The 8,955-nt window shown below is 34.9% G+C and overlaps 1 pseudogene; it reads right to left on the reverse strand.

The window, feature by feature from the left end:
- Positions 1-705: 705 nt before the first annotated feature.
- On the reverse strand, positions 706-804 carry LOC122100231 (annotated as a pseudogene).
- Between the last annotated feature and the right edge of the window lie 8,151 nt (positions 805-8,955).

Consider the following 8,955-nt stretch of genomic DNA (forward strand, 5'->3'; position numbering starts at 1 on the left):
GGCCATGGCTTGGCATGCTGCTTTGTAACCATTAGACGTTGGGGGAGGGGTCTTCATGCTTCTCTGTTGTGAAATTCTTCTTTTTACTCCTGTTTTTCTCTGGATGTTGATTTTTTTGTTGTCGGTATCTTGGGGAGATTCAACGTTGGAACTCGAACTCTCTTTTTGGTTGGGGAGAGCTGTGGCATTCCCCTACTTCCCCGTCGCCATCTTGGACCCCCTCGAGTTTTTGCTTTTTTTATTCAGATATAATTTTAATTTATCTGTTGAAATGAGTACTAAAGAAACTAAAGATATTTCTGGTGCTTATCTGAAAAATTATACTTTAAAATATTCTGTATTCTGTTTGTATAATGCCCATAATCTATTTTATTCTTTCCTAGATATAAGACTTTGAATACTACATTGTTTTATAATATATAGGTTCATTAATAAATGTGTCCTTTCAGATTGCATTCCATACCAAAACAGTTTAAGATTCCTTTTTTACTAGGTCTTTATAGTATATTTCTTTGGAATAAAATGACAATGTTGTCTAATTTTAAAAGTTTTATAAAGATTATGCAATGTAAAGGCCTTTCTAAGGTGAATATTTAACTGATGTCAAACTAACTTTTATTTATATGAATTACATGTATTGTTACACTTGTAATTTTGTAATCAACTTTTTAATAATTGTTTTTCATTTCTTGCATCTGAAGAATGAAAATTATGGAATAATTCACAGATTTTCATATCATCCTTTGCAATTGCCATGTTAATCTCTATATTGGTGTAATTTTGATATATGTGCTGCTGAAGCATATAATGTCCTCTAAATTAAGGTAGTTAATGATGCAATATTTATACAGGATTATATCCTTGGGTGCCTATATGTAACAAGGAAACATTATTGTTCCTATCAATGCTACTGATCTTTCCCTAAAATTCTGTGTATAATGGAAAATAATTATATTGTTCAATTGATTGCTCACGTTTGCAATTTTTTTGTCAATGACTATTTTAAATCTTTTTCATTTTAGATTTAATCATACTTTGAAGCATTTTTAGCTAGGTCCAAAGGGGATGGCTTTTTCAAGTACTTATTTATCCAACTGAGTTAGCTCTGTGTAGCTAACAGATTCAAAGTAAGCCTTGCTTAAGAGCTACTTCAAAACTTCTGCAGCTGAAATTTTCCCAAATGAAGTCTCATTGGCACAAATGTCTACTTGACACTTTACCATTCTTCCATGTAATATCAGACCAACCAGAATATCTTACCCTGATAGTGTAAATTGTCTTACTTGAACAAAACAAATCTTAGTTCCAAGGGATTATAGAAAGATGAATATTTCAGACAGAACTTTTCAGACTAGAAAGTTTTTATCAAAATATAATTTTTTATTATACCTACCATTTCAAAAGTAGCTAAAGCCAAGAAGGTGAAAAAATTGTTCATATGCATGATTACCTAATGTCCTGGCCTATCTACCTTCCAACCAGGCAGGAACTTAGACTAATGCTTTTCTATCACCAAATATTTTCATAGCTCCAGGAGAAGTCCATATGTTTCTCCTTGATATTAGGCCTTAAATTGGTAATATTTCCTCTTTCCTTCAGTCTGTAAATCTACAAAAGGTAAAGGTTTAAGTCTATCTCTACCAAACACTGAGGTAGAGATAATGGAATAATACTTTAAAACAGAGTTGCTTTTGATACCCTAACAAAAACAGAACAATGCAAAACATGTGCCATTATATTACGTTATATATAGTTATATATTTTATATTTATATGTGCTGATTTTATATTTCACACAGTGAAACTTACTAGAATCAATTGATAATTTGAAAAGTAAATTGATATTTATTTATTCCAATAAATAGAATTGGAATATAAATAATTAGGCTTAGAATATATATTAGAATATAAAAAGTATCAATGCAATGTCTTTGATATAAACTTGTGATACCTTCTATGTGTTCATGGTCTTCTGAATTCACATTGTTAAAAATCAATGTTGTTTCCTCTAATCTATAACAGATTTTACTCTGATGCTCTTTTTATTGTTTTAACTCACTGGTCTCAATCTGTTTTTCTCCATATTTCTGATGCAGATTATACTCCAATTGTGCTAATATGATATCTAAAATGATATCTAATATGATATCTAAAAGACATTATTCTTCTATAGACCCATGGGTTCTAATATCTTATGGCTGAGTTACCTGCATCATTAGATAACAGGGGCAAGACTTCTCACCTAAGCCTACGCAACATGCCAGCAGAAAGTAACTGAAAATCCATCTCAATTTCTCATTTCTTATATTTCAGGGCTCCAATTCCTTGAGAAACAAGAATTAGCAGCAAGCAATTGTGTAATGCAAGGCAACTTAAAATGAAAGATGAAGTCACAAAATCGAGAGAAATTACTGTATTTCAAACTGAATTTACAGATGGCCAGCCCATATGAGTGAACAAGATCAGAAAATGTCACAAGATTATTTTTAATACCCCTCCCCTAATGACTAATGTAATATATCAGTCCAGCATAAGTGGGCCCAAAAAATAGTTCCTGTAAGGATGGATCCGTGATTGATCTACCATGGTCAGGAAAACTTGACTTAGAGGTCAAATGTAATTCAGCAGAACATTAATTGAGAAGATCGGTAGTGCTTCAAAACACTGGTACTTTAGTACAACTTGGTTCTGTGGTATAAAAAGGTTGTCATTCTCAAACCAAACTACATTTAATCTCCTGAAAGTGTATTCCTTTTCAAATAAACTTTTTGAAATCACACTTGCCAAAATAACCTTTGATAAGTAGATGACACTTAGTGACATTACAAGTTTTTCAAGTGTAGGGAGCAAGATACAATAGAGTTGATTTATTTACCCAGCACTAATGTCAAACAGGTTCAAACATTCATTAAAATCTAGAAATAGTACCACGCACCATTTGTGTTGTTCAGTAGGTGCCTTCCAGAAATTTGTTAAATGGATCAGCCTCCCATATTTCAACCCCAAACGTTAGCTAATAAAGTAAATTTCATCACTTAATAAGGGGCATTTTAAAAAGTCATAAATACTTGCCTTATCATATACTGTTTTGTTTTCCCTCTGTCTAGCATAGTAATAAATATGTCTTTAAATCTTGAGTATGGTTACTCATCTGAGATGTGACAAAATCTATCTTCTATTTCTATCATATTCCTCTATAGTAGTAAATGTTGGTTTTCTTCTTTTTCCAAAACTTATAGGAGGTAGAAAGTCTTATTCCATGTAAAATAAAATAATCACACATCATTTTACAAAGCCCTTTATAAAAACTGGTAGTTAAGAATACATTCAAAGCCATTTTTAAACTTTCTTGTTGACTAAAGATTAATCTTCAAATGAATGAGAATATAATCATGTCTAGGTGTTTCAAGTCTCCAGTCTTGCAAATTGTTATTGCAGATGAATGAATTATGGAAATATAAGCTGACATCAGTTCAAGTATATGCAGGACTGAAACTCCATGGAATGTATATAAACCTTTCAAATATTAACAGACAGTTTAACAGAATGACTATCAGGAAGTTGAAACCAGACAGGCATAATAGTAAAGACATAGAATGAATGAAAAATGGAACAAGGGGCAAGTACAGCTAGAATACTCAATCTACACATTTGAGAAAGGAAGTGGTAAATTGGAAATAAATCTTGGGGAAGGGAGTGGTTGAGAATGATAGAAGGAGTCACTGTGATCCAGGAGCAATGGATAATTAGGTGGACATATTTAATTGTAAGACATTTGCACAACCTTTGGAAATTCAGTTAAAAAACACAAAAACACATAAAAATCACAACCAAACAGCACTCTCTAGGGAGTATGAATATGACCTCTCAAAAATTTTAAGCAGTTAATGGAGGGAAGTCTTGGTAAAAGCAAACAAAGATGTTCAAAGAGGGCAGTTTGGTGTAGGGGAGGATTCCGAAAAGATTTAAATAGATTATCTAAGGTTATAAATCACCTATATCTGTGCAAATATTATCTTTCTTCTATGTGTTCTCTTTGTCTGAACTGGATACTCCAGTCCTGTGCCACAATTGATAGCTTGGAAAGATGGAATGGAAGAAACAAGATGAAGAACCCATTACTCCACTGTAGAGAAAACAATCCACTATTTTTTCTCTCATCTCTCTTCACTACATTTTATTCATACTTTTAGGTCAATTCTTTTTGAATTACATTTTCTTTCTTTATTCTGGCAAAGTAATTGGTCAAATAATTCACTAAAGATTATTTGCCATTTTTTTGATTATGCTGTTTAATTGACTAAGCGAGTCCATTAAACTTTCCTCTTGCATTTGGTTGCCATGAAACAACATCTATGTTAATGAGGACAAATCTAATGTAAAAATTGTCTCCAGAAAACCAGTCAAAGAAGCTGTGATTACAAATACTTGGCTAACTTTTTTATTTATCCTTTACCTTGAAAGTCTTCTTGTGTCTAAATTGCCCAGAAAAATAAGTACTCCATCACTTTTTGTTTCAATCAATTCTAACCTCAAGGATATATTTTGCTAACAAGATGCTTAGAGGAAACCAAAAAATACTCCATTTTTATCTTCTCACTTAAGACTCTCCTTACATACCATATCAGGAACAGTGAAGTTATTCTTTGCAAAATTATTACAATATATTATTTTTCTCTTGTTCTTGCATTTGCTCACCAAGATGTATGGAGAAGAATAGAGGTAAATCACCCATTCCTTGGAAGAAAGGTCTGTTACAAAAGGACAACACTTCTGTGTCCTACTTGTATGTCCTCCTCTCAGCTCTTTCCTGATTTCCAATTAAACACAGCTTCTTGGCTTCAAGTCTATTGAAGCCTCACCCACTGCTTCATCTTCATAATTTCTCTTTTAAAACTCTTTTAAGGGTAGAGACCCAGCTATATACAACCAATCTGAAAAAGATCACAAACCACAAAATCTAAAGGAGTTTTATGACTCTTCAGGAGGACGATTGGGAGACCTAGGATTCCCCATGCCAATCGTTTGCTCATCATATTCCTGCCTCGGTTTGTTCCCTTTCCTATTGGCCAATACTCGTCTCTGTAACTGATCTGGATATGACCAGGTGTCACGAATGGTAGTGGTTAGAGCCCCGTTCTTTTTTTGTCTAGGAGACAACTCCTCCGCTACTGGCACTCTCAGCAATCACTGGCAACCCAATGACTCATATCCTTTTGCAGGTTTGGTACGTGTTCCCCCATTCATTGTTCTGGCTACTAATGACTCTCAGTTTTCCCAGGTTCAATTGATTCGTCCGCGCACTAAAAGAGCAGTAGGATTGACCCTTGCAATCGGGTCCGTAATCATTGCTACAGAGGCTTCAGCTACCACCGCCGCTATATTGCTGTCCCAAAGCGTGTCCACCATGAAACAGATAAACCAGCTCATCCCTCAATCATCTTAAGGGAGGCCTCCTTGTGCTCCAACAACGAATAGACTTGCTCCAAGAACAGATTACGTTTCTTTGATTACAACAAGGAGGACTATGTAATGCTATGACTACTTCTGTCTGTCAGCTTTCCACTCCCGCACCCAATTTCACTGAACTTAGTAACTACATCAAAGGCCCTTGGTCCCTTAAGTACTTAAACTTCACCCAAAACTTGCTGCATGATCTTACCCACCTAAACCAGACCACCATACAGCTTATTCCCGCTGCCTCCTTTTTAGAAGATGTGCTTTAAAAGTTACAACAATGGTTTTTGCCATCCTCTCTGGTCATCTGGGGAGGCCTTGCACTTGTAGGGCTTACTCTCCTAGGAATTATTAAATGCTTGCACTCCTGGCAAAAACGCCTCCAACAACGGGTCACCATAATGATGGTCCTTTTAATAGAAAAGGGGAAAATTGTGGGTAGAGCCGGTCAGATCTGGTTGAGACAGCTAGAGTAGCAGTTGAAGCACACTTCCTGCTCATAGAGACGTGACCCACAGGCACGTCTGCCTAGCTTGCAAGCCATGAACTGTCCTTGCTCCCTACATGCCCCTGGGGGCCCAATCAGTGCCTGTCACCAAGCAGTGCCCATCATCAACTCCCCGCTAAATAATTGGCTGGGAAGGACTCAGGAGGTTGGGAAACCTGGGGCTATAAAATCCCAACCCTTGTGCAGAAATAAACCAGACCTGCTTAAGCCTGTTCTCCTAACGTGTGTTCCTTGAGTGCGTCGTTCACACTTACCTCCTGCCAGAGATCTAGCCCTACAATATAGCAATGGGGGAGGCCTTATAGTCCTTCACCTTCATTAGACTTGAAGCTAAGAATCTGTGATTAGTTGGAAATCAGGCAAGAGCTAAGAGGAGGATAGAGAAATAGGACATAGGAGCATTGTCCTTTTGTAAAAGACACTGTCATCCAAGGTATGGGTGATTCAACTCTATTCTTCTCCATACATCTTGTTGAGCAAATGAAAGACGAAGAGAAAAAAATAATCTATTGAAATATTTTTGCAAAGAATAACTTCACTGTTGCTGATATGGTATCTAAGGAGAGTCTTAAGAGAGAAGATAAAAGTGCAGTATACTTCAGTTTCCTCTAAGCATCTTGTTAGCAAAATATATCTTTGAGGTTATAAGTGACTCATCCAAAAATCGGTGGAGTACTTATTTTTGAGGGCACTTTAGACACAAGAAGACTTTTAAGGTAAAAGAAAAAAGAAAAATGTATAGCTAAATATTTGTGATCACAGCTTCTTTGACTGGTATTTTGGAGACAAAGTTTTACATTAGAGATTGTCCTCATTAACATTGATGCTGGGTTTCCGTGGCAAGGGGGAAGTTTAATGGACTCACTTGGACAAGAAAACAGATGATAGAAAAAAATGGCTAATAATATTTAGTGAATTATTTTGACCACTTACTTTGCCAGAACAAAGAAGGAAATATATAATTCAAATCACTTGACTTAAACTTATGAGTAAAACTAGTCAATAGAAATGAGAGAAAACGTAGAGGACTGTTTCCTCTCCAATGGAGTAATGGGAATGGGTTCTTGATCTTGTTTCTTCCATTCTATCTTCACAAGCTATCAAGTGTGGCTCAAGACTAGAATATCCAGTTCAGACCAAGAGAACTCACAGAAGAAAATATTTGCAGCAGATGTAGGTGATTTATAACTTTAAACAATCTATTTACATCTGTTAAAAATCCTCCTCTACCCAAAATTGCTCACTTCGAACAGCTTTGTATGCTTTTCCCAAGATTGTCCTTCATTAACTATTTAAAATTTTGAGAGGTCATAATCGTACTCTATAGAGATTGATGTTTGGTTGTGCTTTTTGTGTGTTTTTGTTTTATGTTGTGTTTTTTCACTCAATTTCAAAAGGTTCTGAAAGTGTGTTACAATTAAATATGTCCATCTAATTGCCCAATGTTTCGGGATCAGAGTCACTCCTTCTATCATTCTCAACCAACCCCTTCTACAAGATTTATTTCCGATTTGCCACTTCCTTTCTCACATGTGTATATTAGGTATTCTAGCTGTACTTGCCCCTTGTTCCATTCTTCATTCATTCTATGTCTTTACTATTATTACCATTATTTCAACTTCCTGATAGTCATTCTGTTAAACTGTCTGTCAGTACTTTGAAAGGTTTATATACATTCCATGGAGTTTCAATTCTGCATATACTTGAACTGATGTCAGCTTATATTTTCATAATTCATTCATCTGAAGTAACAATTTGCAAGACTGGAGACCTGAAGCACCTAGACATGATTTCATTGCCATCCATTTGGAAGGTTAATCTGTAGTCAACAAGAAAGTTTAAAAATAGCTTAGAATGTATTCCTAACTACCAGTTTTTATAAATGGCTTTGTACAATGGTTTGTGATTATTTTATTTTACATGGGATAATATTTTCTACTACCTATAAGTTTTGGCAAAAGAAGAAAACTAAAATTTACTACTGTAAAGGAAAATGATAGAAATAGAAGACAGATTGTATGTTTGTCAAATCTCTGATGAGTACTCATATTCAATTCTTTAAGTCATATTTCTTACTATGTTAGACAGGGAAAACATAAAACACCATATGATAAGGCAACTATTCATGACTTTTGAAAATGTACTTATTATGTGATGAAATTTACTTTATTAGCTAATGTTTTGGTTTGAAATATGGGAGGCTGATCTATTTAACAAATTTGCGAAGCCACCTACTGAAAAACACAAATGGTGGGGGGTACTATTCATACACTTTAAGGAATGGTTGAACCTGTTTGGCATTAGTGCTGGGTAAATAAATCAACTCTATTGTAACTTGCTCCCTACACTTGAAAAACTAGTAACCTCACTAAACATCATCACTTGTAAAGTGTTTTTTTTGGCAAATGTGATTTTTTAAAGTTTATTTGAAAAGGAATATACTTTCAGCAGATTAAATGTAGGTTATCATTTGTTTGAGAATGACAACATTTTTATACTACAGAACCAAATTTTACTGAAGTACCAGTGTTTTGAAGCACTAAAGATCTTCTCAATTAATGTTTTTCTGAATTATATTTGACCTCTATGTCAAGTATTCCTAGCATTGGTAGACCAATTATGGATCTATCTTTCAGGAACTATTTTTTAGCTTGCTGATACTGGACTGAAATCATTCATCAATCATTAAGAGAGGGGTATTACAAATAATCTTGTGACATTTGTGGACTTTTTCACTCATATGGGATGGTCATCTGAAAATTGAAAGTTTGAATTACTGTACTTTCACATTTTGTAATTTCATCTTGCATTTTAAGTTGCCTTGCATTTACCAATTGCTCACTGCTAATTCCTGCATTTCAAGGAATTGGGGCCCTGAAATATAAGAAATGAGAAATTGAGATGGGTCTTCAATGACTTTCTCTTGGCATGTTGCATGGGCGTAGGTGGGAACTCTTGTCCTAGTTATCTGATGATGCGGATAACTGGGAC

The sequence above is a fragment of the Dipodomys spectabilis genome, unplaced genomic scaffold (assembly GCF_019054845.1).
Source record: "Dipodomys spectabilis isolate Male_0828 unplaced genomic scaffold, ASM1905484v1 ptg000571l, whole genome shotgun sequence".
NCBI lineage: Eukaryota > Metazoa > Chordata > Mammalia > Rodentia > Heteromyidae > Dipodomys > Dipodomys spectabilis.